The sequence below is a fragment of the Mustela nigripes genome, chromosome 9, assembly GCF_022355385.1.
Source record: "Mustela nigripes isolate SB6536 chromosome 9, MUSNIG.SB6536, whole genome shotgun sequence".
Taxonomy (NCBI): domain Eukaryota; kingdom Metazoa; phylum Chordata; class Mammalia; order Carnivora; family Mustelidae; genus Mustela; species Mustela nigripes.
In genome coordinates, this window is record NC_081565.1 from 80704245 (window position 1) to 80719541 (window position 15297).

Sequence of the window (15297 nt, forward strand, 5' to 3'; positions counted from 1 at the left end):
CGTCACGAGGGGCGGGCGGGCGGGCGGGCAGAAGGGGGTGGGGCCGCGGACCGGAGGGGCCCGAGCGGCGGCTGCCGAGCCCAAGCCGGAGCGGGGCGAGGGCGGCTGCGGTCCCGGCGGCGGCGGCGGCGGCGGCGGCGGGAGAAGATGGTGGCGCTGGAGGTAGGAGCGGCCGGAGCGGAGCTTTATTCCCAGGCTTGGCCCCGGCGCTGTCATTAGCGCCGCCTGCTCCCGCGGGCCCGCGGACCCAGCTGTCAGGCAAGGTACCACAGCCAGAGAGGGAGGGGGGCGCCCGGCGCTGCTGCTGCCCCCGACGGAGCCCCGGTCCTTGCCGGCGGGGGGCGGGGGGTGGGGTGGCGGTGCTCCCGGGCGCGACCCGGGCTGTGAGGAACAATAGTGCGGATGAACGGGGACAGCCGGCGACATCCAGGGGCAATGCCTTTAGCCATCGAGCCAACGGGGCGGGGGAAGGAGGCGCTGAAGGCAGGGACGCCTGGTGTCCGGTGCGCGCGGAGATGCGGGGCTTCGGGGGCAGCGGGCGTGCCTGATGACAGTCATGCAAGGAGTGTGTGTGCGCGTGTGTGTGTGAAAGGTACAGCCAAGGGGATGGGGGCGGTGGACTGAAGGTGTCGGAGAATGACATTTCCAGGAATCCCCGCTAGGCTCGCTCATCCCTTGGCCGACTCTCCCGGAGACAAGAGCGCGGTGGTGGCAGCGGCGAGGTGGGCAGGATGCACTTGGTGTGTGCGCGGAGAGAGGCAGCGGGATAGGTGCGGATTTGTAAAACCCCATGTGTGTAAGTGTGTGGATGTGTGGGTACTCGTGTGATTGCCTCCGCGGCTCTCCTCCCTGAGCTCCAAACCCAGAGATGCGCGGGTGCCCTGACTCGCCGCCACCCGCTGTCTGTGGGACAGTGTCTGGTCTTGTGGCCCTGCAACTCCGAGTACAGTCTGTGTTCTGCTCTTCCGTGTGCATGGGATTCTCACTTCCCCTTTCTCTGGCTTCTTGACGCGGGGATGTGGAAGTGGGCATGTGGCTTCGGGCGCATGGCAGGGAAATAGGATCATGGTTACCCCTTCTGGGCTTGTCAGCCTCCCTGGATTTGAAGGCAGCCTCCACCCTGTGGGACCTCTCTCCTCAGCCCCTGTTCTGTAAGGGTCTTGGATGCCCTGACTCTGCAGTTTCTATTGTTTATCGCTTGTCTGACCTGAAGGAGATGGGGGGTCTTTCATGGCCACATTCGCCTCTCTGTCCCCCACAACTTTGAATGTCAACTAGACCTTCTCCGTCCACATTCCAACAGTGGAAACCTTAGGGCTGAAGAATGGTTGATCTTTATGTTGGTTCTAGAATGAGCTCTGGAGGTGTGTATAGAGAGAAGGGGTCAGGGGGAGTATTTGAAGAGAAGAGAAAGATCGTACAGAGAAATGTTTCGTACGGTTGGTCAGCGTCACACAGGCAGGGCGTTTTCCGAAGGAATAGGGATACTTTATTTCTGCTGCTGGTGTCACCCACTCTTCCAGCTCTCACAATGGCTAGGTGGTCCATATATCATTCACGACCCGAAATCTCCTAAGACCCCTGGTGATGGGGTCCTGGTTTGGTAAAGTCTGCTTTCCTAGCCAATGTAGTCTGCTAACAGAGAATTTGAAAAATGTCAGGCTGGCAGTAAGTCACCCAGTGGGAGCCAGGACACGGAATTGCATCCAGAGTCTATGGCTGTTTAATTGTCTCTGCGCGATAAAGATAGGCTTGTGTGGGGCTGGGTAGAGATAGGGAGATAGCATATTCCTGTGTGTGTCCACTGCAGTTTGACTCCCCGGTGCCTGTATTTCTCCTGCGGTATTTGTAGGAATTCATGCATCTCTGCGCTTAATATCTTGGTGCTTCTTTATTAAAATGTTGTGTGAGAAGATTCGCCTGCTTAGAACATATTTAAACTACAACACCTTAAATTCTGCTGCATTGCTGTCAGAATCCAAACTAGCGGCCCCAATCCTCTTTGAAAAGCCTGTAGCAGTCATGGCTATATAAGTAAATATATACCACGTTGGCCTCCGAGGGTTCTTTCTCTTTTTCTTTTTTAAAAAAATTCGATTTTGTTTTGCCAAAGCGTGAATGATACTGCTGTTACATTGAAAATAATAAAACTAGTGCTGTGCATGTATGTTTTTTTTTTCTTCCTATGTATCTTCTCTTAATTAATGATGATACATGGAGCAGGTGCTCTTGAAACTGTAAACATTAAATTTCCCCATGTCCTTCAGTCAAGCCTTCTAAAATGTTAGTGTGACTTTATTGGATCCCCTCCAAGATTTAAGGATAGATTTATAAAAATGAATTTTGAACCTTAGTTTTACTCCCTATTAGTTCTGCCAGTGTCTTTCTGGGAAAAGTACTTATGGAATTTAAAAGGCGTTCGAAGAGGTTCTGTTTCTTTCTTTCTTTTTAAAATTTTCTTTATGCTTGCAAGCAAAAGCCAGACATATAAAGGTCTTATGGGAAAGTTAAAGGGTATTAGAAATTGACAAGGTAAATACACTGTTTAGAAGAAGAATAATTATAAACAACATAGTCGATGACTCAGGAATTAGTGATTTCCTTTCTAGTGTAAATGAGATGATTTAAAAAATACAGTGCCTGGCTTTTCCAAAGATTGGACTCGTAAATTTAATAGTACAGCTTAACTTCTATAATTCAGTCTGGTAAACAGTTGTACCTTTTGTTTTGTGTGGATGCATCTTCTTCACTTAAAGGGCCATTAGTTCTTCCCCCCCCACCCTATTATTGAGTTTCTTAAAGAAGTTCGTTTTTCAGAAAACTTGGAAGTAAAAGACATTTGAAAATTGGCCTGTGCAGCTGAAAGGAATAAACTATGGTACCATGGGGAGATGAGATTTATATCCTACAAGGAAAAAGTAATTGTGGCTAAAATTGAGAGAATTTCAAGGACTAGAAGCCAAAGTTAACCCTTTGGGTTAAACTCATTAACTCACAAATATTTAACTGCGTACTACCTCTCAGTCTCCGTGTGCCTTGGATGAGTTTGGGAGATTGAGAGGGCCAGAGATGTGAAAAATAAGAAGACTTAGACCCTGCTCAGAGGAAGTTCATGGTATGGAAATCTGGGAGATAGGGCGTACCTGTAACTAACTATAAAAATGGTGTGAAATGGCTACCTTGCCAAAAAGCTATATTCCTTCAATGCTGTGGGTATTCATAAGATGTAACAATGACTGGGCGCCTGGGTGGCTCAGTGGGTAAAAGCCTCTGCCTTTGGCTCAGGTCATGATCCCCGGGTCCTGGGATCGAGCCCCACATCGGGCTCTCTGCTCAGTAAGGAGCCTGTTTCCCCCTTTCTCTCTGCCTGCCTCTCTGCCTACTTGTGATCTCTGTCTGTCAAATAAATAAATTAAAAAAAAAAAAAAAAAGATGTAACAATGACTTCCACTGGAAGAGCTGGAGAATGTTACGTGAAAGAGGTAGCATTTGAGCTGACACTGAGACAAGTGGTGTTTGGGCTGGCTGGGAACGGAAGGCATCCTAGAGGAATGAGTAGCAGAGACTTGGTGATGGGAAGGTGGGGGCTTGCCCAAAGAATGGTGTGCTTTGGCTGAGGCACACAGAATGCCAAGGGATGTAATGAGAGGTCAGGGGAGAAAGATAGGTTGTTCAAGGTTATGGAACAGCTTGGGTACGGATTTCATTCAGTAAGCACCAGGGAGCCATGGGAGGTTTCTGAGGAAGAGTGTTGACAGGATCAGAACTCTGCAGTAACCCTGTAGCATTGTGTTGGACATAATGCAATGAGAAAAGACTGGTTGTAAGGAGACCAGTTAGAGTCTATCCTCAAATTAAGGGTAAGAGGAAATGAGACAGCAGGAGTGGAGAGGAAGAATGTGAACGCTGAGCAGGAAAGTCGGAAGTCATTGTTGGGCACAGCTGAGACAGTGGTTGGGTCGTTGTCAGAGAGAGGTTCAGAGGAGGATGAGGAAGAGGAGAAAGGAAAGAGGTTTCGTCCTGGACAGGACAGATTCATCCAAGTGAAGGGACTAGAATACAGGTGTAGGTTTTCTGGAGAGAAGTCAGAGCTACAAAGAGAATTGTGAGTCATCTACTTAGGAGTGATTTTGATGCCTCAGGAATGGCTAGTGAAGAAAATGGAGTGAAACAAAGCAAAAGATAAGGGTAAGGATCCTTGGGGCATGTCTGTATGTTGGAGGGGAGAGAGAAAGAAGAGGGTAAGAACAATATTAAACAAAGGGCAGCTGGAGCAGAATGGTGCCAGTCATATGGTGCCACGGAAGCGGGAAAGGTGAGGGAGCCACCACCATCCACATCTCATCATACAGCACATCCCAAAGGCTGAGGGTACAGCGAAGGAAAAGCCACTGGATTGGATTCCTGGCTTTCCTAAAGTATTTTTGAGGCAAACAGTGGTGGCCGCCAGGCTGCCAGGTGTTAAAGAGTCAGAGGCTGGGCGCCTGGGTGACTCAGTCTGTTAAGCATCTGCCTTCACCGCAGGTCATGATCCCAGGGTCCTGGGATCGAGCCCCACATCGGGATCCTCCTTGCCCAGTAAGGAGCCTGTTTCTCCCTCTGCCTGCTGCCCCTGCTTGTGCTCACTCACTCTCTCTCTGACAAATAAATAAATAAAATCCTTCTAAAAAAGTTTTAAAGAAGAGTCAGGGGTGATGCATATGGAAAGTGTGGAAAGACACACTTCCTTTTAAATAAATTGGATGGCAAAGGAGGAAGGAATCTGATGCATCCAAGAAGTGGCGTACTATAGAGAAAGTAATGTTTTTAGCTTAAGAAGACTTGAGCCTACTTTATCGCCAGAGAAGAATCCACAGAGAGGAAGAGAGATTGAAAATGTGTGAGAGAGTCTAAGCGGACAGAATGGAATCCTCAAGAAGATGGGAGAATCCTGGGGAAGGCAGGAGAAGGACTCTCGAGACAGAAGCCTGGAGGTTTTGAGGTGGAAAGAGAATCGTTGGACCATCATCTTCTAAGTAAAGTCAAAGGACAGGTGGGCAGATTGAGACCATAGTAGAATAATGAAGTCTTGGAGTGCGCCTTGTGGAAAGGTAGCGGTGAGTCAGTTGGGGGGACAAAGGTTACCACCTAGCTACGAAGGCCTGAACGTCTAGTGAAACCAATAAACCCTATTTAAGCAGAGCTTGACAACTACTTACATAATTTTTGTAATAGAGCGCATTTAATGTCGTTAAATATAGTGGTTCCTCTTTCCCTTAAACTCAATGAAAAGAGAAAAATGTTTACCTTTAAAATTAGCTGCATAAAGACCTCCACCTGAAGTATTTCCCGTGACTTTTCTCTCTGAGGGACTGCTGACTTAAATCAATAAAGCGTATAGTAAAATAATGGGGGGAAAATTGTTTTCAAAAAGATGAGCTTTCTCTATCTATAACAGCAGGATATGGCTTTACAAGGAAGTGTGAAGTCGATTTTTCAAAAGAAAAATCAAATATAGCACCTCACCCAACACCATACTCATCATAAGGACTCAATAAATATTTGTCACATGAATACATGAATAAATATTTTTTTTTGGTAAGCAAGGTAGAGTATCCAAGATCCGAAATATGGGGATTTCTTTCTTATTTACACCATGGACATTGAATGAGTTGCATTCCATGGTCCATACAGATTTATGGTAGAATTAAAACAATTTTATTTATTCATACCTGCAACATATGTTGAAGCTTAACAAAAAAAAAAAATTTTTTTTAAACAAAACTGTTTTTTCACAAAATAATCGTGTATCCTTTAGATCCTTGAGCTGTGGGGCTTTCATGATTCCAGATGAGTTTATAGCATTTCGACTGTGGTGAGTGATGATTTTGAAGTCCTCCGATGAAATCATTTATTCATTCCTTCAGCAAGCATTCACCAAGCGCCTCCTCGAGACCAGACACTCTTCTAGGTACAAGGGATACAGCAAAGGGGAAGAAGTCCCTCCTTTTCACCGACTTCTTAGCAGGAAGAGAACAAATAAGCAAATATATATCATGTCAGGGGGCGACAAGTGCCGAGAAGAATAAAGCAGAGAAGACCATAGGGCGTGATAATGTAGAGGGTGCTGTTATTTTCATAGAGGGTGTTCAGGGAAGGCCTTGAGCAGAGAGAGCTTAATGGGAGGTGAAGGAATGAGCTGCACAGACATTTAGGGGAAGGGCCTTGGAGCCAAAGAGAGCATCGAGAGCTCGAGGCCTGAGGTGGGAATGCGCTTGGCGTGATCGAGGAACAGCAGGGAGGCCTCCTGGCTCTCCTTGTTTCACCAGGCCACGCCCTGTCTTCCCAATGGGTGGAGTGGTCAAGTGTCCCTTGAGGGACACTTAAGGACAATGTGATGCTTTGCCTTTCAATATTTAACCAGTTGCCCATAGGCCTCACCAGCTACCATGTTTGGGCTGACCTGCGTGTGAATCAGTGCTGAGTTTGTAAAAAGGTGGATGTCCTCCAGCAAACCTTTAAGGTTGGAAAAACTTGAAAACTGGCTCTCTTGGGGCCATGATAAAATTCTAGTCAGCTGGAAGCTGTGCCTCTCCCGGAACGGCCGCATGGCCCTTCCGTAGTCTGAATCTTCTTTAGTTATAGGGTTTCTTTCCTCCCTCCATGTTTCTTGCCCCATTCTCAAGTCTACAGTCCTTGAATATGTTTTGTTCACCTGGGCACACCCTACAGCCCACAGAAAAATGTCTGTGCATCAGTAAGGGGTCATCGAGTCCTTATGGAAAGGAATGGATGAGACGTTGCCAGAGACGTAAGTCAGGGAGGTGTAAAGCCCGTTCACCTTGACTTTTGTAGACAGCTGGTTTTCAAAAAGGACGAAACCACCACATGAGGCTGACGTAGTTTGTGCGTGCAGGCCCTGGGATAAGGACTTGGGCGCAGGTAGATTTTGAGGGGAGGTGATCCCAAGAAGCAAGAAGCAGGCTCTGGGGGCACGGGAGAAATCCCTTGGGTGGATAAGCAGAAGGCAGGGTGGGCTAGAGGTGGGAGTCTGTCAGCTCGTTTGGGGGGTGTCCTGGCGGAGCTGGGGGTGGGGGCGTGGGGCCGGGAGGGCGGGGGACACGAGGCCTCACATCCTCCTTTCCACATGGAACAGTGATCACATAAAGAATTCTTTAAACACGTAAGCATGGTTGGAAAGCAGCTATTGGTGTTTTAATTGAGGGATTTTAATATATTGGGGGAGTGAACCCTAGTTCACTCCCAGCGCAGCTCGGAGGACCCTCGGTTACCTGGGAGGCAGATTACCGTATATGCCCATGTATAAGGTACCTACAGTTATAAGATGGTTCCCAATGTTCCAATGAGACGTTTTTTAAAGAGCCTTTCTTTACATCAGCTTGAAAACGCACATTGGGAGATACAGATGAAGGGTAAGATGTCTGCTTGTATTTAATTTATTAATTTGCTCGCGTATATTTAAAACCACATTATATAAAATTAGTAATTTAGAAAATACGACATCCTTCTCCCCTCCTATTGTAATGAAATCACTTATTCAAATCTTCCATGTGTTTCTTTGACGTGAGTCTTTTTCATTATTGGGCCACATTTGGCATATTTCTATCTAACTGGTTTGAAATAAAGCACTTCTCAACTGACACCGACACTACAAACTGTCCCAAGTCACTGCGTGTCCATTTAGATAACAGAAGAACAGTTGTTTTTTTCCCTTTCTTCTGCTGGGTGTATACTCACGGTCTCCACAACCCAGCACCTCTGAATGGCTTGGATAAGGACATCCAATACAGGCAACGGTGAAGGAATTTTTTTTTTAAAGATTTTATTTATTTGAGACACAGAGAGAGAGAGCAAGCACAAGCAGGGAGGAGGGGCAGGGGCAGGGGTAGAAGCAGGCTTTCCACTGAGCAGGGAACCTGACATAGGGCTTAATCCCAGGACGCTGGGATCATGACCTGAGTGGAAGGCAGAGGCCTAACTGAGCCACCCAGGTGCCCCAACTGTGAAGGAATGTTTATTTAAATTGGTATTAAAATCTTGGCCTCCTTTGTGCATGTTTGCATGCCTCCGTCCTGTCATTCTTTTTACAGCCACGTGAAGTCCAGAAGCATCCCTCTCCAGTACCAATGGCAATTATTTCAGGCTATCTCCCCCAAGACTGTTCTCAAGAAACCTCTGAAACCTACACTTCCTTTTCATGAAATCTTCAGACTTAATGGAAATACATGTTTTTTACCTGGTCTCTCCCTTTAAAATCCATTGTCATCCCACCCAGCATTAATGAATTGCTTGATTTAGGCTCCTGTGATCTTGGAGATAATGGGCTCTTTGCTTTGCCTATTCTCAAGAAAGGAATTGAGGGAACAGCCTCAGGAGATGGGAGCTTTCTCTGGAGTCAAACATAAGGGGACTTCCCTTTTCCAAAGTCTGATTTTGGGTAGCGGTAAACCCATCCCAGTCCACTAAATGTACTCTCCAGCCCCCTCCTCTCCTACTCCATGGTGAATTCACTAATGTGAAAAATACCGCAATCATTTATTTTATAAAGGTGTTGCTTCGTTATCATTCTGAACAATATAATCATTTATATTTCTGATTTCTGATAAATTCTCTATCTTGAGATCAATTCTGTATTCATTAACAGGTACACCTTATTTTAAAGAGGAGGTGTACTTGACAAGTTCTGCACGTATTTTTCCCCATAAATTGTAGCGGGTTTTAAATGCAGAGGAAGAGTTTGTCAATGAAAGAAATCCCACTCAGCAGGAATAATTAAGCTCTTAACGTGGCTGTTGGGTGAATTAGGATTCTTACACTGAACTTTCCTAACCTGCATCTCCCCTGCTTCGGTGGCTTTAAAAATTTTGGGACCATGATCCCTAGTGAAAAATACAGTTTCCACCAGAGCCCAGCAATATAGGTGAGTGAATATAAACACACAGGCGTGTGTGCGTGCACACACAAACACATCACTGGAAGAGAAGTTTCACTCAAGAGTACTTGTCCTTTATAACGTGTAATACACTCCGATATTTTCTGTTTTGTTCTGTTCTGTTCCATATGGTTGGCAGCCCATTAAACTGATTTCAGCACTAATGGGCTCTGACACACAGTTCAAAAAACACTGTTCTGTTGTATTGTATCCATCAACAAGAGTGCTTATTTTCTTACGGTGTGAAATAATTTCATGTCGGAAGGTTGGGTTTTTTAAAAATGTGTTTCAGATTATTAGCATATTTGGATATTGGGTGGTGTGTGTTTGTATAATGTCATAGTAGTCCTAAAGGGAAACTTTATTGTTTAGTAAATATTTTATTTCTGAAAGAAGGAATTATTCGTGTGGGAACTGGAAAGCGGAGTCAGATGAATGGATCCATTCTCAAATCTGGTCGCTTTCCTGGGCTGTGCAGACCACGCCCTGTCACTGGGCCCTGACCTCACCATTGGACTGATTACTCACTGGCCTGCCTAATCTCTCTGTACAATTCTCCCCCCCCTCCCTTCCTGCCGCTTACAAACAGCAGCCCCCAGGCCCCGGAAGTTCAATTACTTAGTTCTCAATTGCAACCAAATATATTTCCTCCCTGATGTGAAAACAGTTTTACACCCAGTTCTCTTCCAAATAACTTGAAAGTACAAGAATTTTTTTGTCCCCTGAGCTAATACCTAGGGGAGTCTTGTCCTAAAGGAGCTAGAATTTGTTCCACAGGTGGAATGTTTCCATAGTGTTAGGTAGTAGGAAAGTCTAACCTACTCTTACACTCAGGTATGAATGCCTCCTTTATGGCTCTCTAGTGTTCTGATAGGAGTACATATCATTCATTGTTTTAAATGTTCCACAGCTTCCCCATCCAGTGACTGAAAATAATAAGGTAACATTACACCTGCAACATGCCAGGCATTGTGCTGAGCAGTCCATAGCTAACTCATCTGCTTCTCGTAATGATCTCATTTACTCTTTACAACCTCATCAGGAGGGGGTTTATGCAGCAGAGAGGGCTCTGAGGCTCCCAGAGGTCCTGCCAGCGATTACGGGGCAGGACAAGGGCACTCACGTCGGGCTCCAGGGACACACACCATCTGAGGCTACTTCTGCCCTACAAAAACGTGTAAACCAATGAGAAAAGCTGTATTCCGATAGAACTTTATTTCTGGAGACTGAAATTTGAATTTCATATCTCTTCTACATGTCACAAAATTTTGGTACCTTTCTTCCTTTTTTTTTTTTTTTAACCATCTAAAAATATAAACCACTCCCAGCTCTCAGGTAGTAGTACAACAGCAGACAGTAAGCTGGAACTTGGTTTTCTGACTCCTGGGCCCAGATAGTTCCTGCTCAGTCTTCTTTGTCCTGGGGCCCAGCTACTCACCCAGCTGGCCTCCCTTATTTATGATGCCCTTGTCCCACATGGTGTGTGTCTGTGTGTGTGCACGCACGCACGCACGCGTGCGTGTACGTGTGTGCGTGTATGTGCGCGCTGCTCTTGCAGTGAGGGCTTCTCTCTACTCTCAGCGCCATGAGACAGTTGTGATTTGGTACTGCCATCAGTTAACCCCCAATATTGAACTAGTCTCTGGATTGGGCCAAGCCTCAGTATCTCCAGCCGTAAAAAAGTGGAATGATGAAACCTGCCTTTCCTATCTCTTCTCACATAGGACGGCTGGGAGGGTCAAATGAGGTATAAAAAGGTACAGAAAAGTAAGGTAGATGCATCACTTCCTTCATCGTGACCTTGAGCAGAAGTGATGTGTCCCTCCTCTAAACAAGGAGTGGACAAGCATTTCCAGTCTAGAGCCAGAAAGGAGGTAGGTTCTGCAGGCCAGACAGGTCTCTGTCACAGCTTCTCAGCTCTGCCGCTGTAGTGCAAAAGCAGCGACAGCCAACATGGAAACCAAAGAGCGTGGCCCTTTGCCAATAAAACTTTATTCGTCTTTGCCGAAACTTGAATTTCATATCACTTTCACATGTCACAAAATTTGGATTCCTCTTTTGATTTTTTTTTTTTTTTTTGACCATCTAAAAATGTAAAGAACCTCTCCCATCTCTCAGGCAGTCCAAAAACAGGTGGTGGGCTGGATTTGTCCCATGGAACCTAGTTTGCTGACCCGTGGAATAAATTCTACTTGTTAGCAAGCAACCATGGTTCACTTTGGACGACAGCAATGCGTGCCCACTTTATTCCAACTCTCTCTTGCCCTTCTAAAATACACATCTGCCCACCCACATTTGTCCCCACCTGCTTTGGCCCTGGGAAGGGTAATAGCATATAGATAGCATGCACGGAAACACACACATAGGAAGTATATGCTCAGTACGTGTTTGTTGAATAAATGGGGAAGAGCAAATCTTGCTTTTCTCTGTATCTTATTTTTCTAACTTTAACAGAAATTCTACCTATTCTCTAGTAAACTTTTGGGAATGACTGAGTCAACTTTTGTAATTAAATTTTGGGAGCTTTAAACTTCATGGCTTGATGTCCCTTCCCCCCGCCCCCGCCATTAACTATAGAAGGAAAAGAATGTCAGGGAAGAAAGAAGGGGGAAACAGTCAAAACAAAAATCCACATTTCAGCAAAAAAAGGGGCTTATTGGAGAATAATGAGAGTGGCCAAACATTTAGCTTTGGTCCCTGGGGCTTCCTATCACTCTAGGAGCTCCGAAGGCTGCCAGCTGCCCTGCTTTTTGCTGTGCTTTCCCAAAAATTTCACTTGGGGGCCAGAACTCTGTGCATTTGGCTATAAACCAAGAGGACCCCGCAGAATGTGCTTTATCTCTTCATCTGTATGTCCCCAACATGCGTCAAGGCATCACACACATCTCTGAATGGCAAAGCCTGGAACGTGGCTCCTGTTTTATTTTTGGACAAGTATAGGCCCAAAAGTAAAATAATTAAGAGATATATACGTTTACATTTTTCTTCTCAAAGTGAGATGGACAGAAACTGGGTGGTGGGGTTATAGCCGCATGTACATGTGCGTTATTTAACCACATGATGATGAATATGCTACTCTGTGTTCTATCATGAAGAAATTATATATGTGTGTGTGTTTAAGGGGTGGGAAGAAAGGAATAGTCTAGAAAATTGGAACTGGAATTATTTATAGCATGTACCCTTTAATAACATTTGTTAAGGAAAGGAGCAGTTAGGTCAGCTTTCGAATAAGCACTTTTTGAGCGTGCCAAAATATATTAATTATCTGTAATCCGGGAAAAAGCTTCATGACCGGTGTAAAACACATTATAAAGTGTGCTTTCAGGTTGGCGTAGACGGCCCCTGCTCTAAAAGACGCCGTCTAGCCTGGAAGACAGAATGTTAAGCTGGTGTCAGAAGTATACATGACATTCGGTCATGTGAGGCCTTCGAAGCCTGTTTGGGGAAGAACAAAGGCGGAGGGGTTCAGGCTTTCGTTTTCTATTGTGTCTGAGCTGCTCTGGGTGAGACACAACATAGGGCTTGCTGGCTCTCTAAAGACTGTTTCCAATATGACCCTTAGTGGGTGGAGGCAGAGGGGATGGGAGGGGCGGTGGGCGGCAGGTGGCTTACCAGAGAGCCACAAGGTGGTGGGGAGCTCATTACCTGTCCATCTGCAGTTTCTTGTACAGAAGGAGGCTCCCCTTGATGAAGTCTGTGAAGACTGTGCTTACGAAGGCAGAGGATGACCGTTTTGTTCCTCATGTTATTTGCACAGTGAATCTTACCTGCTCTTCTGAGTGTAATTTTTCCTGTCTTAGACACAGACACCCCCTCCTCTATCTGTCTTCCCCTTGAGCAATTACAGGGGGGCTGGTTACGTCTCATGGCTTATGGGGACAGCTCCCTTCCACGCTGGAGGTTTCCAACAAATATCTGGTTATCATTGATTGTCCATTCGTATGCAGGCTACGACACTGAAGCTGGCCAGAGGTCTGTATTCGCTGGTTAGTTTTGTAGAGGTCTTAGACTGGGCTCCCTTAGAGCAGACACTGAGAAGAGGGAATCTCCAAATCCCAGTCTTCTTCCTGGGGAGTGGCTCCTGGCTCCTGGTAGTGTGTGTGTGTGTGGCATGGAGCAGAGGTCCGGGGTCTGTCTATTACAGTGAATCCCCTGTTTCTAGAGCCTTCTCCACCCCCATCTTCTGCTAGGATTCTGCAGTCCATTGATTCCAAAGAAATTTGGATCTTCTCATTTCCATTCTCTTTGTGGATTTATAACTTATCTATGCCTCTCTCCTCATTTCGGTGGGCTCCTGAGAGGAAAAGGATGAAAATCTACGTGGTCAAGCTGCCACCTTTAACCAGAAACTACTCAAAGCAAAAGCCAAAGTAGAATCTTTGAATGAAGCAAGCGCACATGCGTATGCACACACTTGAACATCGACGGTACTGCAACCTCTTGGAAATAGGCCAATCATTGGTAATTAGCCAATGCAAGTCTTATCTAGCAAAGTGCTATATTAGCTAAAAGCAGTAGTTATAATCTGTTATAACCATTAGTTGGATCATGTGAGCCAGGGGCTGTTACTGATATCTTTGGGCTAAGCTTGGGGATGTCTGTCTTCCCCAACATTTTCAGGTAGTAACCTAGACACAGGTCAGTAAACAGATGTCCCCTGAACTATGCTTCCCTTATCACATCAGAGTTAATCTTAGCCATTATTGAGTAGTAAATCGGAACCTAAGTGAAACTTTGGCAGTCTCCAAAAACACCATCTTGTTGTTCAAGGAATCTTGAATTAAAGCAGCTGCCCTCTGTGTGGGACAAGTTTACGGCAGGCTAGGCTCAGTACCGTGCAGACAGCAACCATCTCTCACGTTCTTCTGGCATGACTCCTTCCTGTGCACCGAACAGACTTGCCTTTTCTTCCTTATTGGAAGAAAATCTTGGGCTGGTCCCTTAGATTTCCCAAGTACTCTTAAGTGGTGAAAAGTTAAATCCGATCTGTTAATCCCATGATACAGTCCTGGGTGATAATAAAAATTCTAAACTCCAACCTAAGTTTTGATTTTTAAAAGTTGGAATATAACTTGAACATAAGTGAAGAACAGAAATCCCCAGTGGAGTGTGTGTGATTTTCGCACATCTGAAAACCCATGTAACTGGCTCAAGACACAGAACATGTCAGGCCCCTCCCCCAGTCAATATCAGGTAACCACTACTTTGACCTTTAGCCCCATAAAGCAACTTGACCTGTCTCTGCAGGTGTGGAGCTGCCCAGTCATATGGTCGGTGCGTGTTTGGGTTTAGAGACATCGGGTGAACAGTTTTCCACAGTGGTTGCACCAGTGCCTGCCCCCCGCCCCCAGAGATTGTTTACGGGAGTTGTAGATGTTCCTCACCCTCGTGGGCACCTGCGTCATACCCTTTGGTTAGCCTTGGCCGTTCTGGGAAGTGTGCAGGGGCGTTGGGCGTGTCCAGTTTTAAACTTCACCTCCTCCAGCTCGAGCCAGCTGCTTCTGTGGAGCCCGCGTTATGACCACAGGAAACACACGCCTGTTCCCCTTACAGTAGAAGTGCCTTGTGCACTAAACACAATGCCTTCTCTTTACCCTGCCTGCTCTGACGAGCCTTAGATCTCTCATGGCGAGAGCCGGCCCCTGGCACCCGGCTCCCACAGACTCCCGCGGGCCTGCGCCAGGCTCGTGGAGTTTCTTGTGAAGCCTTCTTCGCTGGGTGGGATCCTCAGCTGGGGCTGCCATAACGAAACACCACAGGCTGAGGAGCTTAACCAACAGAAATTTGTTTTCTTACGGTTCTGCAGACTGGAAAGTCCAAGACCCACGTGTCAGAAGGTTTGGTTTCTTCTGAGGGAGGCCTTGCTCCTTGACTTGCCGATGTCCACCTTCTGGCTGTGTCCTGTCACGGTCCCTTCTTGTCAGAGCACCTCTTCATGTGTCTTCCTGTTCTCATGAGAACATCAGTCAGACTGGATTAGAGCCCCACCTCATTTAACCTTAATTACCTCTTTAGAGACCCTGTCTCCAAATACCGTTACATTAAGGATTAGGGTTTCAACCTTTGGATTGGTGGGTGTGGGGGGGCGGTTTACAGTTTCAGCCGTTATTCTCGTGTGTGTGTGTCTGTCAGTTCTCCAGAAACACGAGGGGACAGTGAACTTTGTTAAATCAAAGTACAATCAGTCATGATTGAACGTACTAGTTGGGAAGACTTTTTTGAATGATATAAGTAAAACACGTGCAATGAAGAGCATAAACTACCCATCCCTTCAGTGTACAGCTTGAGGACTTTTACATATATACACCCTACCACCCAAACTGGAATGTAGACCATCGCCAGCACCCCTTAGATTTCAGAATACT

General features: G+C 46.1%; 1 protein-coding gene across 5 annotated transcripts in view; it reads left to right on the plus strand.

The window, feature by feature from the left end:
- The window catches only part of APBA1 (amyloid beta precursor protein binding family A member 1), a 194177-nt gene that overhangs the window by 613 nt on the left and 178267 nt on the right, over positions 1-15297 (plus strand). For 2 of the 5 annotated variants that reach the window (XM_059411892.1, XM_059411895.1), the window contains exon 1: positions 57-263. The exons of 1 other annotated variant lie outside the window; for it this stretch is intronic. The gene's annotated coding sequence lies outside the window, so the exon portion shown is untranslated. Of the gene's footprint in view, positions 1-52; positions 264-15297 lie in introns of those variants that run through there. 2 more of the 5 variants (XM_059411893.1, XM_059411896.1) reach the window with 2 other exon arrangements.